At 40.4% G+C, this 26,672-nt stretch overlaps 1 pseudogene; it reads left to right on the top strand.

Annotated features, from left to right (window-relative positions):
- The window catches only part of LOC134343333 (uncharacterized protein K02A2.6-like), a 906,676-nt pseudogene that overhangs the window by 366,112 nt on the left and 513,892 nt on the right, over positions 1-26,672 (top strand).

The following is a 26,672-nucleotide window of genomic DNA, read 5'->3' as shown; positions in this document are numbered from 1 at the left end:
CATTGCTGCAATTTTCCAGTTCTTGTAGCCTTTTTGTAATTCCAGTTTGAACTATTTTCAATGTAATTGTGAATTCTCCCCAAAACTGGTGTCTATTTTGGTGACTATATGCTGTATACAATACTATACAGTCCTGATTATCTATTGTATATGGTTCCAGTATCACTTCCCTGCACTTATGTAGTATGTTTCAGCTAACAAAGATAAATTCCCTGTATGAATTTATGTTTTCTTATTGACCTGTCATGATACCTTTCAGGATCTACAGATGCACACCCAAAGTCTCTAAGTCCCTCCACACCACTCAATATTGAATATTCTTTTTTCTCGCTGAACCTAGACTTCATAGATTGAATGTTTGTATCAGCTTTAAATTGTATTATCATTAATCCTACATCTATTTCAAAATCAGTTATACATAATTAATAAAAGATAACATTCATACTGATGAGCTTTGTCGAACCCCACTGATAAAAGCCTTCCTGTCAGAGCAGTATCTCATTTACACTTAAAATATATTTTATGAAAATATATTTCCCACTTGGATGCAAAATCACATTGACTAAATTTGTTGATAGGAAATGGATGAGACACTGTGTGTCATGTACAATGATTATTTTTAAAACTGCAAATAAGTTTGCTCCAGTTACTAAGATATTGAAATTATATTGAGATACGTGCTGACAATCCCGTATATTATCACTAGGTCCTTTCAGTTGACAAAGGTAATTGCCTAGAGGTTCATCTAATAATGAGAATATCAGCACCATGTAACCCTTTGCCTCTGGGATTCAGTTTTGTTTTAGAACTGAGTTTTGGAGATGGAGTACAAAACAATGGCACCATTATATAGCATGTTTAGTGGTGCTGGCCGAATGAACCCATAAAGCATATTAAAATCTGAGACATAGATGCTTTTATAAGTGTGATGGACTTTAAAAGACTTCAGAGGCTTTTTGCTAAACTCAGTTTTCTAGCACTGTGATAAAAGGTCAAATTTGTTGGTGTTGAAGGTACAGTTTTAACACATATACTTTGCTCAGCTATTTTGTTATAAACAAGAACCAGTCCCTAGTTCTTAATGTAAATTGCTAGCAATAATCAATTTGAAGTTGGAGATATGTCTTTGCAAAGTGAAGGTGACTAGGAGGCTTCTTGTATGCATTACCCAAACATAAAACAATGGGGTTGTGTGTCACTTAGCACCTCAAATGAAATTACATATTGGGATGTTTGTGTTCTCAGAGGGTCAGCACTCACAATATTAATTGTGGATGTTTGGGAGTTCACCGAAAGGTTTTAAGACCATTTGTGTGAATTACTTCGTCCCAGCAAAGGTATCTGGAAAACATCATATGCAGATGATGTCATCTAGTAGCAAAAGTATAAATATTGGATGCATTGAGGATTGTTATGAATGGCAGTCCATCCTGGGTAAAGCCCTCCCCACTACTGTGCACATCTACATGAAAACAGCATCCATTATCAGGGATCCCCACCAAGACATGCTCTCTTCTCACTACTGTCATTAGGAAGAAGGTGCAGGAGCCCCAGGACTCACACCACCCAGTTCAGTTACTACCCCTAAGCTATCAGGATCTTGAACCAAAGGAGATAATTTCATTCAACTTCACTTGCACCATCATTGAAATGTTCCCACAACCAATAGACTCACTTTCAAGGACTCTTCATCTCACGTTCTCGATATTTATTACTTATTTATTTATTATTACTATTTCTTTCTATTTATAATTGCACAGCTTATAGTCTTCTGCACTTTGGTTGAACCCCAAGTTGGGTGGTCTTTCATTGTTTCTGTTATGGTTATTAATTTATAGATTTATTGAGTATGCCCGGAAGAAAATGAATCTTGGGTTGTACATTGTGACATATGTATACTTTCATAATAAATTTACTTTGAGCTTTGAACTTTGACAAGGAGAATGACAGAAAGATGGGGCTACAGGAACAAGAACTATAAATGATTCCTCAAGCTTTGGTTTCTGTGAAGGACGACTTGATCATGTGAAACTTGTTGGCGTGTTCTTCCAGTTCATTAGAATTGCACTTGTGTTTGAAAATCCTTTGTAGTTTGCGAATCTTCTGTAATTTGGAAATCTTTTATAAATCAGAAATCCTCTGGAAGTACTAAATATGTGTTAAGAACCATTTGTCTAAATTTACACTTGAATCTTTACAAATAAAATAAACTGTGTTTAAAATACTTCATTAGCTGGAAGTATCTCCTCCTTGGTAGAGAGGGAAGAATTCAGTTGGGCAGGCAACATCTATGGAAAAGAGTAAATAGTAAATGTTTACTTGTCCTGATGGAGGGTCTTGGCCCAAAACATCTACTCTTTTCCATAGATGCTGCCTGCCCTGCTGAGTTCCCCCAGCAATTTTTGTGTGTGTTTCTTGGATTTCCAGCATCTGCAGATTTTCTCTTGTTTACGATTCATCACACAAGGAAATTGATTATTTAATCTACAGCTGTGCAAAGTATACATCAGCAATGTTGACTGAACATTCCAGGTGAGTTGAAGTTCTTGATAAAACAAACCATCAACATACAGTAATGTTTGTTGATTTGAATATTTTGGGGCAATTTTCATAAATGCCCAATCATTAGGAAATCTGATACAATTAAGTCTGCAAACTTTGAATGAAAACTAAAATTGGGGGAGTGATATTCAGCATTGGGTAGTGTGTAAAATAGACAGTGCAGGCATTTCAGGATTCAACAATCAGATGAAAGGTAAAATCAAGAAGAGCGTAAGATATGAAGCTAATCCAATGACTCAGCTTCATCTCTGTGGTCAGGAAACCTTTAATCCAATCATGACTTTAGATTAAAAATTTCCACTCTGCATAGGTGACCAATCAATTCACTATATTATTTTACTTAAAATAAATTTTTATTTGTATGATTTCTAAAGCACTGACTACTTACTAATGTGAATGGTAATGTGAATTATATAAGGAAAAAGGTTCAGTAATGTTGATTTATTATTTATCTGTAATAGATGTTTTTAGATGGTTTCTTATATCATCTCTGACTGCATTTTGTACTTAGACCATTATGGTTTTGTTTTCATGCTGTTAATTTTATTACCTTAATTGACAAATATTATATTCATTTATTTTCAAATGGATAAAAAGCTCAATTTTGTTTCATTGACTTTCTAAAAACAAATCTTAAATCTTTTTAACTCATCCGAAGTAGAAGTACAATAATCCATCTCCTTGATTTATATCATTTCTTTCTTACTTGCCTCTCATTGTATCCTTTGTGCACACTTGCTGAGTATTAATGCATTAGAGTTAATACCACTTTTGCAGATGTTTGCTCATTTAAATTCATATTCATTTTTCCAGCATGTCATCAAGTATTGATGTTTAAAACATAATCTTTGAAATAACTGCAGGCCAGCAATTGTTGTTAGCCGTAAGAGGGGGCAAATGCATAATGTATACTCACCAAAGCTTTCTGATTGCAGTTCTAAGGGAATTGCAAACCTGTTTATTTTAAATAGATCAATGCCAGCATTAAAACAGCAGATAGAAAAATATCACATGAAAGTATTAAATATTTATCAATTGATATTCTGATTGTTTGATAGTTGTGCTAAGAAAACACAATGGGATATAGTTCCAGCTTTAGCTGCAGTTGTCAATCCAGGTGCAACACACACTTGGAATTGTGACAGAGTTTGAAATTTAATTTTTTTGCTGTATTTTCTACACAAATCCATGGACATTTCATCATCCATAAAATTATCCATGGCTATGTTGTATGTACAGTATGAACATAAGTTTAAAAATGAATATTTGCATTAAAACATCCTTGATATTTATGATCCCTAATGTGATGCAGTTTGATTTATACTGTTGCAAATTTGTTTATCACAAATAAGAAGCATTTTTAATAAGAATCTCTAGTCTACCATCTGTGAGTTACAAAGAAACATAAATATAAGAAATAGGAATTGCAGAAGGCAAATTCAGCTGTGAAGCTCCACCACTGATTCCATAACCTATAGACTCAATTTCAAGGACTCATAATTAATTAATTAATTAAGTGTGTGTGTGTGTGTGTGTGTGTGTGTGTGTGTGTGTGTGTGTGTGTGTGTGTGTGTGTGTGTGTGTGTGTGTGTGTGTGTGTGTGTGTATTTGCACATCGGTTTTTGCCTGCCTCTGTGTGTAGTTTTCATTGATTTTTTTATATTTCTCTGTTCTCCTCTGAATGTCAACATGAAAATACCTCTTGGAGTAGTATACGGTGGCATACACGTACATTGATAATACATTTACATTGAAGTTTGAACTTTGAGTAGAATCTCGGGGAATTTAATGGCTTCAACTTCCCGTTCCTTGTAACGCAATGTTAAATTAGGCAAAAGAGGTCTAAAAGCTCCACAGAACTATTTACTGGTTACTTTGGTGAACAATAGACAGTTTTTAAATTTTTAAAGATGGCAATTTGTATCTCAAAAACACTCAGACTGCTTTTAAGAGCTTCCTTAAATGATACAATGGGCATTTTTTTATGAAAATGCAATGTTTAATTTAAAAAAGGTACAAGGTCAGTCTTGTGAGCAGGGTCACTGATCAGTTCCTCCTTCTATTTGTGGACAATCTCCTTCCTCCTTTAACTTTGGGGGTAATTCAATTACTGCCATGCCTTCTTGTGAACCAAGCTAATGGGTGATTGCATATTTTTCAAGAAGCCTCCTGGTCTGGAGTGTGAGTTCTGTTGTTAGCGGGTCCTATGCTTGCTGCTAAAGATCAAAGCCCGAAGGTCAAAGGCCCAAGACCGTACCGTGAGTCTGGAAGTTGAGGCTTGGTAGCTGAATTCCTCAGTCTGAAGGTCCACTGGAGAAGTCGAAGGTCTGATTTCTGCAAGTCAGTGAGCCCACTGGAGGCTGGAGGCCTGGAGGTGGTCTGCCCTGGGGTTGAAAGACTGTATGTGTGGGTGTGAGTGTGTGTTTGCAGGAAAGAGACTTAGTTTTGTTGTTTTGTTGCTGTGGTTCTGTTGTTTTTGTTGCTGTTGTTCTGCTTGCTTCTCAATTAAAACCTTATCATCATAGAGCCATAGAGCAGATAAAAAAAATGTCAATTCCAGCAACCAAACTCCCACTTAAACTAATCCCATACCAATGCTATTTCATTCTCCTCCAATCCCAGCAGCTCCACATCCAGATTCACTTACACTTCACAGGGGCCATTAGACATATCATTCTGTACGTCTCTGGAACTTGGGAGGACTCAGAGAAACCCAACCTATCACAGGAAGAATGTTTAATCTCCACACAGATAACACCAGGAGTCACAATTAAACACAGGTCGCTGGGACTCTGAGAAGCAGCTCTACAAGCTGTGTCATTGTGACACCTGAACAATCTTCAATTCCTGCCTGCCCAGTTTGAAACATACGAAAAATGATCTCACTAACATCACCATATCACCACCACTTTCTTCTCTCAACGTCTGCAATGAGATGTTTTCTTTGTTCACTTTGATGTCCTTTGTCCACGTCTGTCTTCCTTATCTTCCTTTACTTCTTAACCAGACCATTATGATGCTCATGGTTGACGTATTCTACAATTTGAAATTCATTAACCTGTAACATGTTACTGCAACTGTACCTCTGCAGAGACATTTTCACCCATGAGGAAACAATACTCAGTTTGCATTATGAATCGGGGTTATGAAGGGGCAACAGTTAAGAACTGGAACAATTTTGGTCAGAGCATCCAGTTTCATGTTGCAAGTGCAGTGTCCCATTTTGATATCTATTGAGTGGCCACTGCATCATGGAATAGTCTACAATTCTTGCTTTGCGTATACCTTTCAGCTGACACCAGATAGCAGTAATGTGATGTTTGCATGTGTCTTTGAGTAATGGAGCCAGAATCTGTCTGTGTATGCCATTACCATGCTTATTTTCCTTAACAGCATGAAACCCAGAAGTAATCTATTAAAACCAATGCTGTTTTAAGACAAACCTGATGAAAGTCCTCAACATTTTAGAAACACCTACTTCCCTTCCGCCATCGGTTTTCTGAATGGACAATGAACCCATGTACACTACATTTTTTTCTGTTTTTTTGCTCTTTTTTTGCACTACTTATTTAATTTATTGCTGGAAACCTTGAGTGAATTGACTGATATTAGCTCTACTCTCCTAATTCCAGGCCGGTGAGTCTGGGTAAAAGGGACATTTTAAAATAGCAGACACATACCAGATACTCAGAATTTAACTTGATACGTTGCTGAAGGAATATTCAAATTCCTGAATTGATCAGCATTGAATGGATAGAGAGTGTAGGAGTTCAAAAGGAGCAAAGGGATTTAGATGTTCACATATGTGACTCATTAACTGATTGTAGGTGTTTTCTCCAAAGTAAAAATGAAGCAATGATTCACTAGCACAGAGCTTAAATCGGATTTCTGTGATCATTATTTTTGGGCACAATATCTCAAGTAAGATGTCTTTATTGTGGGCTCATGCAAATTCATCTGCATTACATAAAGGTAGGCAGGGAGGTTAACTGAACCTAAATTATACTGCATACCTTTCAAAGGTACGTATAAGATTGAGGGATGAAACAATTAATGCCTTAAACTAAAATACAACCACTTGTTTCAGTAAAGACTTAGGTGGAAAGTTCTATAAAATAAACTTTCTTCCTTTGGAATATCCAGCTCTTTAGCCCTAAATTAAACATAGGCTATTCTAAGGAGAAAACAGGGACCACAAGGGTAGTGAGAATTTGAAAGCTGTTGTGATATTTACTCCTTTAAAAGACTTTGGATACTGGTTCAATTGACGTTTTCAATGGTGAGATTGATAGATATTTGTTAGTTAAAAGTATAGAACTTAGAGTTCAGAAATGCCATTAATCACAAAAATACAACCACTGTTTCAGTGGGAAAAAAATATGCTACAGCAGCTTTCAGGAATAATTCTATGATACTCCGCGGAAGCTATTTCTCAAAATAAATGGCTGCAAAACCAGAAAATAAGATGGAAGTCTGTTAGTAAAATCTTTGAATTGTTTGCTGAATCCATTGATGGCCAATGATCAATGAACAGAAAGCTTGTGTTCCCATGGAAGATGATCTCATCAGCAGCAGAAAATATAATGAAGTGTCTCTGCTTCCTCATTATACCGCCAGCTAACTATGTTCAAGGTATTACCATATTACAGTCCTTTTTTTTTGAAGAATTGAGGACATATCTTTTAATTTAACTTCTTTTTGCTTTCACAAAGGAATTGATATTTGCATTTGTCACACCAATTAAATTCCATTTAAAGACAGGTTCAGCTTTATGTTAAGAGATTTTTTTTCCTTCATTATCTGTTCAAATTTTCTTTAGGCTTCATTCTAAAACAAGAAGACCCATGAGTGTTATGATAAAAATTAACTGAGGACACCAATACGGCAAAGTCAATTATACCATTGTAGCATTATATTTAAGTATTTTATGTTTGTTAAGGACAATTTCTCTTTGCTATAGAACTGGTGAACTTCTATCCCAAAAGAATAAGTAATTCCATCATCACTGTGGCATTGATATATTCTTTCCAAACTAATGTTAAAAGTGAGTGCATATCAATAATGAACTCCAAAGCACTCGAGTCAAAACATGTTATTGTGTCCGTAATCACACAAGTTCACTTTTCAGTTTATGCATCAATTGCTATTGTTCATGATTCTCTCTCCTCAGGTTTTATTGATGGTTCTCTTAACTAAGATACTGTGTTTTTTTCCACAATTAAATGGCAGCCATCTTGTCTCTGTACTTGCACACTGCCACCTAACCACCCTCTCCTCTTCCAAGGCATTCAGCACATCTTTGTCTAAAACCATCTAACATGTTTTCTGCTTCAACCACTAGAAGTAGCTATTACCAAAGCAACATTTGACATCTAATTTATTGAAACAATGATAATAAATCCCTTCTAAAATATAAGACCTTAAGATGTCGGAGCAGAATTAGCCTATTCACCCCATTGTATCAGCCCCAGCATTTCAGCATCGATGATTTATTATCCCTCTCAACCACATCCTCCTGCCTTTTTTCACAAAACCTGAATGAATCTCGGAGTAATACATGGTGGCATGTATACATTGATTATAAACTTACTTTGAACTTGAACTTTTATCAAGCACCTATCAATGTTCGATTCAATTATACCCAATGACTTGGTTTCCACAGCTTTCTATGGAAATGAATCCCATAGATTCACTGCACTCCGGCTAAAGATTTGCCCCCTCATCTCTGTTCTAAAGTGATGTCCATCTATTCTGAAGCAACACCCTCCAGTCCTAGATTCCCCATTATAGGAATCATCTTCTCCATATCCACTCTCTCTAGGCTTTTCAGTATTCAGTAGGTTTCAACACGATCACCCTTCATTCTTCTAAACACCCGAGAGTATGGGGCCAGAGCCATCAAATGCTCCTCATACTTACATTCCTGGAATCATTTTTGTGAACCTCATCTGGACCCTCTCCAATGCTAACGCATCTTTTCTTAAGATAAGGGGCTCAAAACTACGCACAATACTTCAAGTGCAGTCTGGCCAATGCCATTTCAAACAGCAGCATTACATCCTAGCTTTTATATTCCAGTCCTTTTGAAATGGAAGCCAATATTGAATTTGCATTCGTTAGCACTGACCCAACCTGCAAGTTAACCTTTGGGGAATCCTGCATGAGGACTCCCAGGTCCCTTTGCACCTCTGATTTCTGAAATTTCTTTCTAGTTAGAAAATATTCTTTCCCTTTATTCCTTCTACCAAAGTGCATGACCAAACACTTCCCTACATTATGTTCCATCTACCACTTCTTTTCTCTTTCTTCTAAACTGTCTTGATCCTTCTACAGACTCACTGCATCCTCCACACTATCTGCCCCTACATCTACCTTTGTATCATCTGCAAACTTGGCCACAAGAAACATCAATCCCATCATCTACATAATTGACATACATGGTGAAAAGAAAGGTCCCAACACTGACTCCTGCAGAACATCACTAGTCACCTGTAGCCAACCAGAATAGGCCCCATTTACTCCATCTGTTGCCTCCTATCAGACAGACAATCTTCTATCTATGCTAGTACCTTTCTTGTAATACCATGAGTTCTTACCTTGTAAAGTAGCTCATGTGCGGCATCTTGTTAAAGGTCTTCTGAAAATCCAATTAAGCAACATCCACTGACTTTCCCTTCCTTATCTTTTTCTTCTTCTTGGGCTTTAGCTCCCAACGCAGCATAGGCCATCAAAGTCCTCCCACCTCCATTGTCGAAAGTCAATGGTATGGTTGGAGTTCATCAATATTTCTGCAATCCATTGTATCCTCTGTACAGGGGATTGGCTGATACAATTGGATCAGTCCCCTGTTAGCTGGCTTTACTTGTTTCTACCTATCACGACAGGGACATGGTGTTGCACTTTGACAGGCTCCTGGTTTATCCTGCCTATTACTTCCTCAACAAATTCCACCAGATTTGTCAGGTAAGATTTCACCTTAAGGAAGCTGTGCTGACTTTGGTCTATTTTATCATGTATCTCCAAGTACTCTGAAAACTCAACCTCCATGAGAGAATCCAACCACTGAAGTCAGGCTAACTCCCTATAGTTTCCTGTTTTTTGCCTCCCCCCAGTGACATCTGGAGTGGAGTGGCATTTGGCAATTTTCCAGTCCTCTGGAACCATTCCAGAATCCAGTAATACTTGAAAGATTACTACTAATGTTTCCATAATCTCTTCAACTACTTTTTTTAGAACCCTGGGGTGTAGTCCATCTAGCTCAGGTGATGTATCTACCTCCAAACCTTTCAGCTTCTCAAGCACCTTATTAGCAATAGCAACTGCACTCACTTCTGACTCTTGAATTTCTGGAATACTGCTGCTGTCTTTCACAGTGAAAGCTAGTGCAACATACTTAGTAAGTTCATCGACTATTTACTTGTTCCCCCATTACTCACCAGTGTCATTTTCCTGTGGTTAAATATCCAATCTTGCCTCTCTTTTACTCTTTATACAGTATATCTGAAAAACACTTGGTATCCTCTTTTTTATTATTGGCTACTTTACCTTCATATTTTATCCTTTCTCACCTTGTTGTTCTTTTAGTTGTCTTCTGTTAGTTTTAAAAGCTTCCCAATTCTTTAGCTTCCAGCTAACTTCCAACTAATATAATATATGCATACCTTTTTGCTTTTATGTTGCCTTTGACTTCCCTTGTCAGCCACAGTGCCTCCTCCTCCACAGATTATTACCCTTAATGTCCTGCTTTTTTAGCTTTCTATATTCTCTCTTCAGGACCTCATCCCTTTTTCTACGTCGTCGGCACCAATATGTACCACAACTTCTGACTGTTTGCACTCCCCCCTTAGAATGCTCTGGACCCAATCCAAGACTTCCCTGACTCTGACAACTGGGAAGCAACATAACATCCAGGTGTCTCTGTAACATCCACAGAATCTCCTGTCTGCTCCTCTAACTATGGAATCCTCTATCACTACTGCACTCATCTTCTGTCCCTTCCTTTCTGAGCCACAGTGCAGACCTAGAGACCCAATTGCTGCAGCTTCCCCTGGTAGGTCATTCCCACTCTCCCAACAGTATCCAAAGTGATCTACTTATTATTGAGGAAATAACCTCAGAGATACTCTGTGCTCTTGGCCTATTTTCTTTACCTATCCTGACAGCAGTCACCCAGCTACTTGTCTGTTGCAACTTAGGGTTGTCTACCTCTCTGTAGCTCTTACTTATCACCTCCTCATTCTCCCTTATGAGCTCAATGTCATCCAGCTGCAGCCCGAGTTCCTTAGCAACATTTGTAAGGAGATGCAGGTTGATGCACTTCATGCAGAAGTAACTTATCAGGGAGAATGGACGTCTCCCAAGTTTGCGTATTATACATGAAGAACATACCATGAACACTGGACCCATTTTCACTGCACTAGCTATGACAAAAAAAGAAAATAAAACTTACCGGAATTTTACTTAGAGACTTCATTTCTTCTTGTGTAAGTGTCTTGAGCCAAAGCCTGACCATTCTAACACAGGCCTACTCACACAATGGCAGTTCTGCTTACAACTCACTTTTTTTTAATTGGCCTTTGTCAAGTGCCTAATAGATCGTCATGATTGAAGCCCATTGAAAATCCCGAAAGGCCCTGGGCTCTCTTTACACTTTGCGTTGCCTTTTCAAGAAGTGAGTGCTTGCAGTGATTGAAGCCTGCCTTTGACGTACCTTCAGCCTTTACATAGCAGACCACATCATCCTCTTGCTACAGCACTTTACCAGCTGGGTGGGACGAAAGCTCCCAGTTTTCATTTACAGTATATCCATCCAGCCATAGTCAGAGAAGCATTAACATAGCTTCTTCTCCTGCACATTTTTCTCAAAAAGCTTCTGCCTGTGCTTCATCTACATGATGTCACTCAACAGCAAAAGTATGCTAACATTGTCCACTCGTACAAGGAATCAGATTCAGGTTTAATATAATTGACATTTGATATAAAATGTGTTGTTTTGTGGCAGCAGTACAATGCAATTCATAATAATAAAAAATCTGCAAGTTACAAGTAAATATATTTTTAAAATTAAATAAGTAGTGCTAAAAGAGAGCAAAAAAAAATTAAGTAAGGTAGAGTATATGGGTTCATGGTCCATTCAGAAATCTGATGGCAGATGGGAAGAAGTTGTTTCTTCACCTCTACCTTCTTATTCTCTAACAGAACTGGTTTCCTCCGACAAAATCAAATCATTTGTTTTCTTCCTCATAAATTCTATTTTCCAAAAAAAAAATGTCAATTGCCTTCTCAGCATTTTCTTGAATTAGAAAAAGAATCATTACAACTTTCTATTTATTTGACGTTAGGCCTCAAGTCCATATCACAACTAAAGATAAAAAAATTAATATTAAAGATAAGGTTTATTTGTTATATGTACGTTAAACAATGAAATGAGGAATGAAATGCATTATTTGCGCCAATAACCAACTCAGTCCAAGGATGTGCTGGGGCAGCCCGCAAGTGTTGCCATGCGGGAGGGAATTGGAGTACCCAATGGAAACCCACTCAGTAGCAGAGAAAATGTATAAGCTCCTTATAGACAGGAAAGGGAATTGAACCCTGGTCACTGGCTCTGTAAATTGTTAAATTGGAAGTTTTGAAAGGAAAGGATTTCACTCAGGTCCACTCCCCAAGTGGAAGAGCCAGCAGCTGGTCACTAGAACAAGAAGGGACTTTGACTAGTGACCAACAGGTGTTGTGGATTGATTAGCAAGAGCAAATTAAAGGAAGGCAGTGCAAGCGTGGGTGGCCAGCATCTGCGTGGACAGAGTTAGAGTGGTGACCTTGAGGCTTCAGTCAGAGAAAGAAAAGAAAAGCTCAAGGTTTAGTTTTTTTTTTCATTCCCTTCTTTATATCTTCTCAGTTAGGATGATAGAAGAGATGCCAGGCAGGATTATTGAGTGCTCTTCTTGTGGGATTTGGGAAGACAGGGAGAGCTCCAGTGTCCCTGATGACTACAACTGCGAGAAGTACATCCAGCTGCAGCTTCTGACAATCCATGTTAAGGTATTGGAGTTGGAACTAGATGAACTCTGGATCATTTGGGAGGTTAAGGGGGTGATAGATAGAAGATATAGAGAGAGGAAGTTACACCCAAGGTGCGAGACACAGGAGACTGGTTGACAGTCAGGAAGGGGAAAGGGGTTAACGAGATAGTGCACGTAGGTTACAATGACATGGGTAGGACAAATGATGAGGTTCTGCTAAGGGAGTTCAGGGGGATAGGTGTGAAGTTAAAAGGCAGGACACCCAGCATTGTGATCTCAGGATTGCTACTCATGCCACGTGCTAATGAGGCCAGAACCAGGAAAAATTACAGTTTAGTACATGGGTTAGGAGTTGGTGTAGGAGGGAGGGCATAAGATTTTGGGATCATTGGGCTCTTTTCTAGGGAAGGTGGGACCTGTACAGAAGGGATGACTTGCACCTGAAATGGAGGGGGACTAATATCCTACCAGGAAAGTTTGTTAATGCTGCACAGTGGGGTTTAAACTCAAATTGCAGGGGAATGGGAATCAGAGTGCCAGAACAGGAAGTGGAGAGGCTATGGAGGCAAATGTTGGTAAGACCTCAGACAAAGGTAGGAATCAAAAGGATGAGTATGGCGTAACTTGTGTCCTGAGCTGCATATATTTCAATGCAAGAAGTATCAGAGAAAAGTCAGATGATGAGGTAGCTGGTTGATAAACAGATGCTAGGTGTGGTGAGGAGAGGCTGTTGATAGGGCAAAATTGCAGTCAGCAGGATGAGTTGCAATGTAAAAGATGGACAAAATTGAAAAGGATGAATACAGGACTGAAGGTGTTATATTTGAATGTGTGCAGTATATGGAATAAGGTAGATTAAGTCACAGCACAGTTGCAAATTGGCAGGTATGATGTTGTAAGCATCAATGAATCATGGCTGAAAGAAGATTATATCTCAGAGCTTAATGTCCAAGGACACACATTGTAATGAGAGGACAAGCAGGAGGTGGCATTACTCTTGTTGGTAAAAATGAAATCAAATCATCAGAACGAGGTGACATAAGGGTGGAAGGTGTTGATTCATTGTGGTTAGAGCTAAGGAACTGCAAGGGTAAAAAGACCCTGATGGGAGTTGTATACAGACCCCCCAAACATTAGTAAGGATGTGGCCGTCAAATTACAATGGGAGGTAGAAAATGCATGCCAAAAGGGCAATGTTACAATAGCCAAGTGGGATATCAGTATGCAGATTGATTGGGAAAATCCAGTTGGTGTTGAGGAGGGGGATTTCTAGTGTGCCTAGGAGATGGCTTTTGAGAGCAACTCATAGTTGAGCTCACTATGGGATCAGCTATTCTGAACTGGGTGTTGTGCAATGAATTAGAATTGATTAGAGAGCTTAAGGTAAAATAACTTTTAAAGGCAAGTGATCATAATATGATCAAATTCACAATGCAATTTGAGAAAGGGAAACTAAAGTCAGATGTATCAGTGGAGTAAAGGGAATTACAGAGGCATGAGAGAGGAGTTGTCCTGAATTGATCAGAAAAGAACATTGGCGGGGAAGACAGCAGAACAGCAATGACTGGAATTTCTGGAAGCAATTCAGAAGGCACAGGCTATATATTCTCAAAGACGAACATGTATTCTAAAGGTAAGATGACAAGAGAAGTTGAAGTCATCATAAAAGCCAAAGGGAGGACATATGATAGAGCCAAAAGTAGTGGGAAGTTAGGGGATTGGGAAGCTTTTAAAATCCAACTGAGGACAACTAAAAAGATCATTAAGAAGGTAAAGACAGAACACAAAAGTAAGCTAGGCAATAATATTAAAGAGGACACCGAAAGTTTCTTCAGATGTAAAAGAGAAGCAAGAGTGGATATAGGACCATTGGAAAACAACACTGTAAAGGTAGCAATAGGGTATAAGGAAGTGGTGGACAAACTGAATGAGTATTTTGCTTCCGTCTTCACTGTGGAAGACGCTAGCAGCATGGTGGAAATTCCAGGTGTCAGATGTGAAGTTACCGTTACTAGAGAGAAGGTTCTTGGGAAACTGAAAAGTCTGAAGGTAGATAAGATACTGGACCTGTTGGTGTACACCCAAAGTTCTAAAAGAGGTGGGTAAAGAGATTGTGGAGGCATCTGAAAGGATCTTTCAAAAATCACTGGATTCTGGAATGGCTGCGGAAGACTGGAAATTTGCAAATGTCTCTCCACTCTGCAGGAAGGGGGAAGAGGTAGAAAAAATGAAAATATAGGCCAGTTAGTCTAAATGTAATGATTGGGAAGATGTTAGAGTCAATTATTAAGGATGAGGTCTCAGGATACCTGGAGGCACATGATAAAATAGGCAGTACTCAGCATGGTTTCCTCAAGGCAAAAGCTTGCCTAACAAATCTGTTGGAATTCTTTGAAGAAGTAACAAGCAGGATAGACATTTGATGTTATGGAGTTGGATTTTCAGAAGGCTTTTGACAAGCTGCCACATGTAAGGCTGCTTAACAATTTATGAGCCCATAGCAATGCAGGAAAGATTCTAGCATGGATAGAGTAGTGGATAATTGGCAGGAGGCAAAGAGTGGGGATAAAGGAAGACTTTACTGGTTGACTGCTGGTGGCTAGTAGTATTCCGCAGGGGTCTGTGTTGGGACCAATACTTTTTACGTCATATATCAATGATTTGTTGCAAAATTTGCAGATGATATGAAGATAGGCGGAGTGACAAGTAGTTTTGAGGAAGTAGAGAGGCTACAGAAGGACTTAGACAGATTAGGAGAATGGGCAAAGAAATGGCAGATGGAATACAGTGTCCGGGTCATGCACCTTGGGTGAAGAAATGAAAGCTTCAACAATTTTCTGAGTGGAGAGAAAAACAGAAATCTGGGGTGCAAAGGGACTTTTGAGTCCTTGTACAGGATTCTTTAAAAGCTTAATTTGCAGATTGAATCTGTGGTGAGGAAGGAAAATGCAATATTAGCATCCATTTCAAGATGACTCAAATATAAAAGCAAGTAGGTAATTCTGAGATATTATAAAGCACTGATGAAGCATTGTTTGGAGTATCATGGTCAATTTTGAGCCTCTTGTCATAGAAAGGATGTGCTGAAACTGTAGAGGGTTCAAAGGATGTTCACAAAAATGTTTCCAGGGTTGAATAGCTTGTCATATGAAGAGCGTTTGATGACTCTGGGCCTCTATTCATTAGAATTCAGAAGAATCAATGGTGACTTCATTGAGAACTATTGAATGATGAAAGGCCTTGATAGAGTGGATGTGGAGAAGATGTTTCCTCTGATAGGAAGGTCTAAGACCAGAGGACACAGCCTCAGAATAGAGTGGCGTCCTTTTAGAATGGAGATGAGGAGAAATTTCTTTAGCCAGAGAGTGGTGAATCTATGGAATTCTTTGCCATAGGTAGCAGTGGAGGCCAAGTCTTTATGTATTTTTAAGGCAGAGGTTGATCAATTCTGGATTGGTCAGGGCATGAATGAATATGGGGAGAGGCAGGAATCAGGGCTGAGAGGAATATTTGATCAGCCATGATGAAATGGCAGAGCAGACTCGATGGGCCTAATGGTCTATTTCTGCTCCTATATCTTATGGTCTTATTCTAACCATTACACCACTGTGCCTTCCCCATTATCGGTGAGCCGCCTATCCCCCTTCAATGTGGTTTGCCAATTATGTCAACCTCAGCAGCTGGAACCTTAAGCTTTGCTACCATGGGACAATGATTTTAATATAGTCCTGGGTAACAAACACAAAATGCTAGGGGATCTCAGCAAGTTCAACAGCGTCTAAGAAGGGGAATAAATAGCTGATGTTTCAGGCTGAGACCATTCCTGAGGACTGGCAAGGAAGGGGAAAGCAGCCAAATTAAGGTAGGGGGAGGGGAGGGGTGCAAGCTGGCAGGTGATTGGTGAAGCCAAGTGAGGGAGAAGGTGGGTGACTGAGGGAAAGGTGAGTGAGTGAGGGGGAAGGTAGGTGAGTGAGGGGGAAGGTGAGTGAGTAAGGTGAAGGTGGGAGAGTGAGGGGGGAGGTGGGTGAGTGAGGGGAAGATGAGTGAGTGAGGGGAAGATGAGTGAGGGGGAAGGTGGGTGAGTGAGGGGGAAGGTGGGTGAGTGAGGAGAAGGTAGGTGAGTGAGGGGGAGGTGGGTGAGTGAGGGGGAAGGTGGTTGAGTGAGGGGTAGGTGGGTGAGTGAGGGGGACGGTGGGTGAGTGAGGAGAAGGTGGGTGAGTGAGGTGAAGGTGGGAGAGTGAAGGCGAGGTGGGTGAGTGAGGGGAAGGTGGGTGAGTGAGGGGGAAGGTGGGTAAGTGAGGGGAAGGTGGGTGAGTGAGGTGAAGGTGGGAGAGTGAGGGGGAGGTGGGTGAGTGAGGTGAAGGTGGGAGAGTGAGGGCGAGGTGGGTGAGTGAGGGGGAGGTGGGTGAGTGAGGGGGAAGGTGGGTGTGAGGGGAAGTTGGGTGAGTGAGGGGGAGGTGGGTGAGTGAGGGGGAAGGTGGGTGAGTGAGGGGTAGGTGAGTGAGGGGAAGGTGGGTGAGTGAGGGGGAAGGTGGGTAAGTGAGGGGAAGGTGAGTAAGTGAGGGGTAGGTGGGTGAGTGAGGGGGGAGGTGGGTGAGTGAGGGGAAGGTAGGTGAGTGAGGGGGAAGGTGGGTGAGTGAGGTGAAGGTAGGTGAGTGAGGGGAAGGAATGAAGTGAGAGTCTGGCAGATGATAGAAAAGCGACATATCTTGATAGCAGTGATAGGATTGGGCCGTGCCAGCATGGATTTACCAAGGACAAATCATGCTTGACTAATCTATTGGAGTTTTTCGAGGATATAACCATGAAGATAGACGCGGGAGATCCAGTGGATGTGGTGTACCTTGACTTTCAGAAGGCATTTGATAAGGTACCACATAGGAGATTGGTGGGTAAAATCAGAGCTCATGGCATTGGGGGGAGGATATTGATATGGATAGAAAACTGTTTGGCAGATAGAAAGCAAAGGGTAGCAGTGAATGGGTGTTTCTCAGAATGGCAGGTGGTGACTAGTGGGGTGCCACAGGGCTCGGTATTGGGACCACAGCTGTTTACGATTTACGTCAATGATTTAGAGGAAGGCATTGTGAATGACATCAGCAAGTTTGCTGATGATACTAAGCTGGGTGGCAGTGTGACATGTGATGAGGATGTTAGGAGAATTCAAAGTGACTTGGATGGGCTGGGTGAGTGGGCAGAAACTTGGCAGATGGCGCTTAATGTGAATAAGTGTGAGGTTATTCACTTTGGGAGCAAGAACAGGAAGGCAGATTATTATCTGAACGGTGTGGAGTTAGGTAAAGGAGAAATACAAGGAGATCTAGGAGTACTTGTTCATCAGTCTCTGAAGGTGAATGAGCAAGTGCAGCAGGCAGTGAAGAAGGCTAATGGAATGTTGGCCTTTATTACAAAGGGAATTGAGTACAAGAGCAAGGAAATCCTTCTGCATTTGTACAGGGCCCTGGTGAGACCACACCTGGAGTATTGTGTGCAGTTTTGGTCTCCAGGGTTAAGGAAGGACATCCTGGCTGTGGAGGAGGTGCAGCGTAGGTTCACTAGGTTAATTCCTGGGATGTCCGGACTGTCTTACGCAGAGAGGTTAGAGAGACTGGGCTTGTACACGCTGGAATTAAGGAGATTGAGGGGGGATCTGATTGAGACATATAAGATTATTAAGGGATTGGATAAGATAAAGGCAGGAAATATGTTCCAGATGCTGGGAGAGTCCAGTACCAGAGGGCATGGTTTAAGAATAAGGGGTAGGTCATTTAGGACAGAGTTGAGGAGGAACTTCTTCTCCCAGAGAGTTGTGGAGTGTGGAACGCGCTGCCTCAGAAGGCAGTGAAGGCCAATTCTCTGGATGCTTTCAAGAAGGAGCTAGATAGGTTATCTTATGGATAGGGGAATCAAGGGTTATGGGGACAAGGCAGGAACCGGGTATTGATAGTAGATGATCAGCCATGATCTCAGAATGGCGGTGCAGGCTCGAAAGGCCGAATGGTCTACTTCTGCACCTATTGTCTATTGTCTATTGTCTATAAAAGATAATGGTTTGAAGAATTAAATTGAATTGACTTCATTTCTTACATCCTTCACAAACATGAGGAGTAGAAATCTTTACATTACATCTCCATCTAAATGTGCAATGAGAAATCATAGCAATTTATAATAAATAGAACAGTCAATGTAACATAGAAATACAGTCAAATCAGTGTGAATTAATCAGTCTGATAGCCTGTTGGAAGAAGCTGTCCCAGAGCCTATTGGTCCTGGCTCTTGTGCCAGATGGTAGCAGCAAGGAATAGATTGTGGTTGGGATGACATGGGTCCATAATGATCCTTCAGGCCCTTTTTACACACCTGTCCTTGTAAATTTCCTGAATTATGGGAAGTTCACAACTACAGATGCGCTGGGCTGTCTGCACCACTCTCTGCAGAGTCCTGCGATTAAGGGAGGTACAGTTCCCATACCAGGCAGTGATGCAGCCAGTCAGGATGCTCTCAATGGTGCCCCTGTAGAAACTTCTTAGGATCTGGGGGCCCATGCCAAACTTCCTCAACCGTCTGAGGTGAAAGAGGCACTGATGTGCCTTTTTCACCACACAGCTGGTGTATACAGACCACGTGAGGTCCTCGGTGATGTGGATGCTGAGGAACTTAAAGCTGTTTACCCTCTCAACCCCAGATCCATTGATGTCAATAGGGGCTAGCCCATCTCCATTCCTCCTGAAATCCACAACCAGCTCCTTTGTTTTTGCAACATTGAGGGAGAGGTTGTTTTCTTGACACCAGTATGTCAGAGAGATGACTTCTTCCCTGTCGGCCACCTCGTTATTGTTTGAGATTAGGCCAATCAATGTAGTGTTACCAGCAAATTTAATTAGCAGATTAGAGCTGTGGGTGGCGATACGGTCATGAGTATACAGGGAGTAAAGGAGGGGACTTAGTACATAGCCTTGAGGAGCTCCTGTGTTGAGAGTCAGAGGGGTGGAGGTGAGGGAGCCCACTCTTACCACCTGCTAGGATCCAGCTGTACAAGGCAGGGTCAAGGTCAAGGTCTCTGAGCTTCCTGTCAAGCCTGGATGGAATTATGGTGTTGAACGCTGAACTGTAGTCCAAGAACAGCATTCTCACATAGCATCCTTCTTCTCCAGATGTGTAAGGACTGTATGTAAAGCAGTGGCTATTGCGTCGTTTGTCAATCAGTTGTGTCGGTAGGTGAATTGTAGGGGGTCCAGTGTGGGTGGGAGCACACTGCAGATGGAGTCCTTGATCAGCTTCCCAAAGCGTTTGTTTACTATTGAGGTGAGTGCGACAGGACGCCAGTCGTTCAGGCGTGTTACCTTGGTCTTTTTTGGTACAGGGAAATTGTGGATAATTTGAAGCAGAAGGGCACTCTACACTGGGAGAGGGAGAGATTAAAAATGTCTGTAAACACACCTGCCTGTTGTTCTGCGCACGTCCAGAGTACCTGCCTTGGGATGCCATCCAGGCCTGCAGCCTTGTGACTGTCCACCCGTTGGAAACAAAGGAATCTGATAGGAAATGAGAGTAGATCATGGAAAAAAGGGGAGGAGGGGCGCCAGAATGAAGTGATAGGTAGGTGAGGAGATGAGAAGGGATAAGAAAGTCGCCAGAATGGGGAATTGAAAAATAGAGAATGGGGTGGGGGCGGTGGATAAATTACCGGAAGTTAGAGAAATTGATGTTTATGCCATCAGGTAGACAGTGCCCAATCAGAATATAAGGTGTTGTTTCTCCAATATGAGAGTGACCTCATTTGGCATTAGATGAGGCCATGTGTCTAGGATAGTTTCCTTCACTCTACCTCACTCTGACTATCCTAACTTGCACACAGTTCCATTTTCCCTTCACCTCTACGCTTTCTGGTTAAGCATTGCATCGATTCAGTAGAAAGTTCAAAGTCAACTTATAAACAGTGTACATATATGTCACCATATGATACCCTGAGATTCATTTTCTTGTGGGCATTCACAGAAAATACTAAGAAAGACAATAGCGTCAGTGAAAACTGAACACAAAGACAAACAAACACAGCACATTGTTCAGAAACAAAGAGAAAAAACAAATAATAATAAGTAGTAATAAATATTGAGAACATCAGTTATACTGTCCTTGAAAGTGAGTCCATAGGTTGTGGAATCAATTCAGTGATAGGGTGAGTGAAGTTATCCTCAATGGTTCAGGAGCCTGATGATTGAGGAGTAGCAACTATTCCTGAACCTGGTGGTGTGGGACCTGAGGCTCATGTACTTCCTTCCTGATAGCAACAGCAAGAAGAAAGCACGGCCTGGGTGGTGGGAGGCCCTGATGATGGATGATGCTTCCCTGTGACAGCGCTCTGTGTAGGTGGCAAGGACTCTGCCCATGAGGGATTGGGCATTATCCACTACTTTTTATTGGCTTTTTCCATTTCAGGGCATTGGAGTAGCCAGACCAGTCTGTAATGCAGCCAATCAGTATACTCACAGTGCACTGTGCAATTTATTGGCATATTGGAATGGATCCAAGTTCTCCTTAGACAGGTGATGTTTCATCACCAACCTCTCAAAGCACAACAGTTCTCACACTTGCTTTCTAACGTGCCTCAGGCCTGCCCTCATCGGCCTCCATCATTTATCTCTGAATACTTGCCAGCTTTGTAATCCTCAGAATCTTTCTCCATCTCTGGCATCTTCATCATCCCTGGTAGCACCACCACTGGTTGTCATACCTTAGTTGCTGAGGCTGTTAAGCTGGAATTCTGTTGCTAAATGGCTTCGCTATCACCCTTTCATCTTTCATTCTTTTTAAAACCCATTCTGATTATTCCTTGAGACATGCCTTCTAATGTTTTATTAAATGGCTTGGTGCCATAAGAAGGAGAAACAGGGGAAGGACATTTGTCCCTTTGTGGTTTAATCAGATCATGGCTGACTTATACCTGCATCAACCCCATGTTTCTTGGTTCCCTTAAAATCTATATCCTATTTATCTCTGTCAACTTTTGTTTGTTAACTTTCCCACGAATCAATGCAGCTTCAAAAGCAAATGAGCTTACATACAGAAAATCTGAAACAAATTACAAAAGCTGGAAATATTCAACAGGCCCAGCAGCTACACTGGAGAATGGAAAAGACAATCCAGTTTGTAATTCAGCTGATTGACCACTGTGTGGCAGCACTAATTGGAGGATCCAGACCCAATCCAGCATCGATGCTGCACTACACCACCTCCGGCATTTCCTATCCAGTACTGCTGCAACAGGCAAGCCCACGGCTTGAGGTGTAATCCTCACTACAAATGAGACCTCACATCTTCCCTCACGTTTGTCTCATCAATAAACAAGGGAAACAGACTTCCAGCATTTTACCTTACCAATATCCATCAGGGTCTTGTGATCACTGGAGAATTGTCAAAAACAATCACTCGCTGTTAGATTGTACACCACCTTCGCACACCGATTTCGATACCTTCCTGTAGCAGGCTGTAACATGGTCCACACCATTTCCAGCTCCTCCCATTCCTTCCCCATCAAGTAGCTCGCTGATGGTGTAGACCTGATGATTTTGAAATTCTAAATATCCAACATTGTCTTGTGATCATAAAAAAGATGTTTAAAAAAGACAAAAACACCTTTGGTTGGCCACTGCTTTCAAATGCAATGCCATCTCAGACAGGCAGTTAGACTGTTTATTCCTCTCTGTGGATACTGACTGATATGCGGAGTTCCTCCAGTAATTTGTGTGTGATAAAGTGTCTTCAGTTTTGCTATGTTTGAAGTGCAACAGAAATGGTTTATATAGGTTTCACGTTTTCTTGTGATTTACAACTCTGTGATTGTCTTTAATCAAATACGGATTAGAGAAGAGACATGAAACCAAGTTTTAGTAATTTTTGTCTACACATTAAGCATGTTTCTGTCAATATTAAATGATCCATGGTTTAGTAATCATTTAATAAAATAATGTTTTGGATAGGTTTTTCAGCCAAAGCTTGTATCCTGCTGCTAATGATTATTTTGATCAGGAATCCGAGGATAAAATCTTTGGCTGAATGATTACATACCCATCGCTTTTGTCGGTAAGTTCACCATTTCAATATTGCTCCAACAAGTTGAGATATAGGCTCTCTTCCAGGGATCATTGGGCTCACTTCCAGGGAAGGTGGGACCTGTACAGAAAGGACAGTTTCCACCTGAACTGAAGGGGGACTAATATCCTAGTGGGAAGTTTGGTAATGCTGCACAGTGAGGTTTAAACTAGAGTTGCAGGGGTATGGGATCTATAGCGCCAGAACATTTAGTGGAGACGTTGGGAGGTAGATGTTGGTAAGATTTCAGACAAAGTTAGGAATCAAGATATTGAGCATGGTACAACTAGTGTCCTGAGCTGGATATATTTCAATGCAAGAAGTATCGTAGAAAAGGCAAATGATAGTGCTGAGAAGAGGTAGCTAGTTTACAAACAGAGGCAATGTGTAGTGAAGAGAGGCTGTTGATAGGGCGAAATTACAGTCAACAGGATGAGTTGCAATGTAAAAGGCAGACAAAATCAAAAAGGGTGCTTACAGGACTGAAAAAGTGCAGTATACAGAATAAGGTAGATGAACTTGTAGCAGCGTTACAGATTGGCATGTATGTTATAGGCATCACTGAATCATGGCTGAAAGATGAGTATAGCTGGGAGCTTAATGTCCAAGGATACACGTTGTTTCAAAAGGACAGGCAGGAAGGCAGAGGAAGCAGCAAAAGAAGTGATGTAGGGTCAGAAAGAGTTTAATCATTGTGGATAGAGCTAAGGAACTGCAAGGGTAAAAGGACCCTGATGAGAATTGTATACATGACCCCAAAATTAGTAAGGATGTAGTCTACAAATTACAATGGGAGATAGAAAATGCATGCCAAAAGGGCAATGTTACAATAGTCATGTGGGATTTCAATATGCAGGTAGATTGGGAAAATCAGGTTGGTGCTGATTTCCAAGAGGGGGAATTTCTAAAATACCTATGAGATGGCTTTTTAAAGCAGCTCGTGGTTAAGCCCACTAGGAGATCAGCTATTGTAGGATCTGGATTATAGGAGACTCAGAATTGATTAGGGAGCTTCAGCTAAAAGAACCCTTAGGGAAGGTGATTATAATATGCCAAAGGATCTAGTGCTTCCCCTGCGTACATGGTGACTAAACTCTTCTCGGGTTTCAGGCCAGGTACAGTTATTAATTATAACTGTTGTTGCGATAACAAACTCTGCCACCTTCTTCAGGGATGATGCCTGGGCATGGCTAGTCTGGTGGTATTTATACCCCTGTACTCCTTTTCTCCTGCTTGAGTAGTCCTCATTCAATCAAGTTTCCACTCTCTCACCTTGCTTACAATCCAATTCCAGTTCTTACTTAGAAGGAGACCTTCACCTTTGTTAAAATACTTTTCCTCTGATTCAGTTTCAATGGCTTCCTTTACCAGGGTTCAGAGGTCAGGCCAGAGTCTAAGCCATTGGTCTGCACTTGGGTCTTCAATATCCAATGACGTGGATGTGTCACGTTGTTGCTAGGCTGTCCAGCTCAGTGGGTCCAGGGATCAGATGTCGAGTTGTGCAGGAGGCAATAGGGCCACCTAATCAGTTGGCCAGAGAGTCAGAAACAATTTAAAAAAAACAATTATACAGGAACTTGAATAAGCAAGACTTAGAAGGCTATGGACCTAATACAAATAAATGCAATTCAAGTCGACGGGCATAAAGATGGGCCAAAACGCACGTTCTGTGCTGCAGAACTCTACGACTCCATATTTTATGATGAATTATATGCCAGTTTCTTGGAGAGGAATCCACTCTCCTTCCCTGGTCTGGCCTGTATATGTCTCTGTACCAGTGCTCTTGACATTTAACTACCTCGTCTATTCAGTGCAATTAGAAAAGAAAAATAAACGTTGGCATTACCAAAGGTGTCATCTGATAAAATAACAAAATATCACTTTGCATTGAGATGAATGGAGTTTCAAACCTCCCACCTTTTTTTGCTGCTTATCTCACGTTAATAAAGTAGGACGCATGAATTTGCTCATGGCTTCAACTTATCTAAAAATTAGGAGACTTCTGCATACAAATGATTGGTCTGATATTCATTGTCTTGCAAAAGAGAAGTACAATTAGCAAAAAATTTCCAATAAAAAAGCCAATGTGTGTCAAAAGATGGCTTGAAGGTAAAAAGTTATTTTCAGGTAGGAGGTACAGTTACCATCAGGGTAGGAGGTACAGAAGCCTGAAGGCACACACTCAGCAATTCAGGAACAGCTTCTTCCCTTCTGCCATTTGATTCCTAAATGGACATAAACAACAGGAATTCTGCAGATGCTGGAAATTCAAGCAATACACATCAAAGTTGCTGGTGATGAGGAGGCACAGTGGCCTGCTGCGTTCACCAGCAACCTAAATGGACATTGAAGCTTTGGACACTACCTCACTTTTTTAATACACAATATTTCCTGTTATTTATTTATTATTATTATTATTATTATTATTATGTTTTTTTTTCTCTGCTTGACTATGTATTGCATTGAACTGCTGCTGCTAAGTTAATAAATTTCACGTCACATGCCGATAATAATAAACCTGATTCTGATATCTATCAGCTTTGATATTTAGACACAACTTATCTCTTAAAAACTGAAGCTTCAATGTATTTTGAGCAATTTTCTTTTTAATATTTCAATCAAGCTTGCCTCCATAATGTTAACTAACTTCTTCAGTTATAAATAATGATAATTCTAATCTTCTCACACATCTCTAACATAAAAGTATCAAAGACATATAAGAGAGTGTGATTTTGCAATGTTAAAAATCTGTTCTTATATATATTCATCTCTTTTTGAAAAAAAATGAGGTTAGTAAATGATCACAAGATTTAGAATTCTGCAGCCTCTGTGCAAAACAGAAATGAAGAATTTCTTTACTCAACACAAAAATGTGTTAAAGTGCAATGATATATTGTAAACCCATATCGAGAACCAGGTGCAAGAATATTTATTAAATTCTTCCTTCGTTTGCTCTCTATAGTGTATAATTGAAATGCAAAATGCATTAATATTGTGTTGAACTGATAGATGCAGGCATGGGTAATGATGTACCACAGAGCGTGACATTTGCTGGAGTATTATTAGATCCATCATTGTACTTCATGCTTACTTGACAGCTGTAACACTTAGCAGCATGGACTCTTGCTCTGAGCAAAAGTCAAAGACCCTCCCTTGCTTGACATATTTCTACCTTCCCAGAAACCCATTATGGCGTTGTCAACCAGCTTCACTGACTAAAATGTGAAGTGTCCAAAATCATGTGACTTCTCATCACCTCACAAAACCTCAGGGAATGGGGCTTAAAAGTCAGAAATTGATGAACAGTGTGTTTATTTTAGCTGCTATGCACCATTGTGTATCATTGATCCCAAATGCTATGGTTATTTATTCCCTAATAAAAGGCACAGTGAAAGGAGCACTTCAAAGTCTTCTGCCTTTGTTGTTTAAGGTGCTGTTCCTTGATGGATCAAAACTCAGTCATTCGGGTACCACAGAGTGTAACAGGCTACAGGTGCAAACATAACATTTAAAAGAAGAGAAGAATCAAGTTCAGAACTGCTGTTTGAAACCTGTTTTGGTATTTGTTTCTCCAGTGTTCAGCTGACAATTTTCTATCTAGAAACTCTTGAACGGCAATGAGTATTATAAAAATACAGCCCTTCACAAGATTTCAATGCTTCAAAGCTAGATGAAAGAGAAAAGTCAAATTAATAAAGAACATTTCCTTGATCCAATATCTAAGGTATTGGTTTCCATTATCTTATCATTCTTTCTGAGAAATATTCAATCATTGTTGCTTAAAAATAAATTAAAGATTAGATTTTTTTTGAAATAGTTCTTTCATGTACTCAACGGTTTGATAACAGGCAAAATTCAAGCATATGATTTATCTACTGAGGAGTTTCTGGTCTTCTCTAGGCTTTGCAGAACACACAGATGACCAGGAAATGGTGCCTGGGTCCTTCCTTGCTCTGTCTGCCAGAGGTCTGGTGCCTTTTAAACATGACCTGTGAT

The sequence above is a fragment of the Mobula hypostoma genome, chromosome 3 (genome assembly GCF_963921235.1).
Source record: "Mobula hypostoma chromosome 3, sMobHyp1.1, whole genome shotgun sequence".
In the NCBI taxonomy this organism is placed as follows: Eukaryota; Metazoa; Chordata; class Chondrichthyes; order Myliobatiformes; family Myliobatidae; genus Mobula; species Mobula hypostoma.
This window is presented reverse-complemented; position numbering and strand designations above follow the sequence as displayed.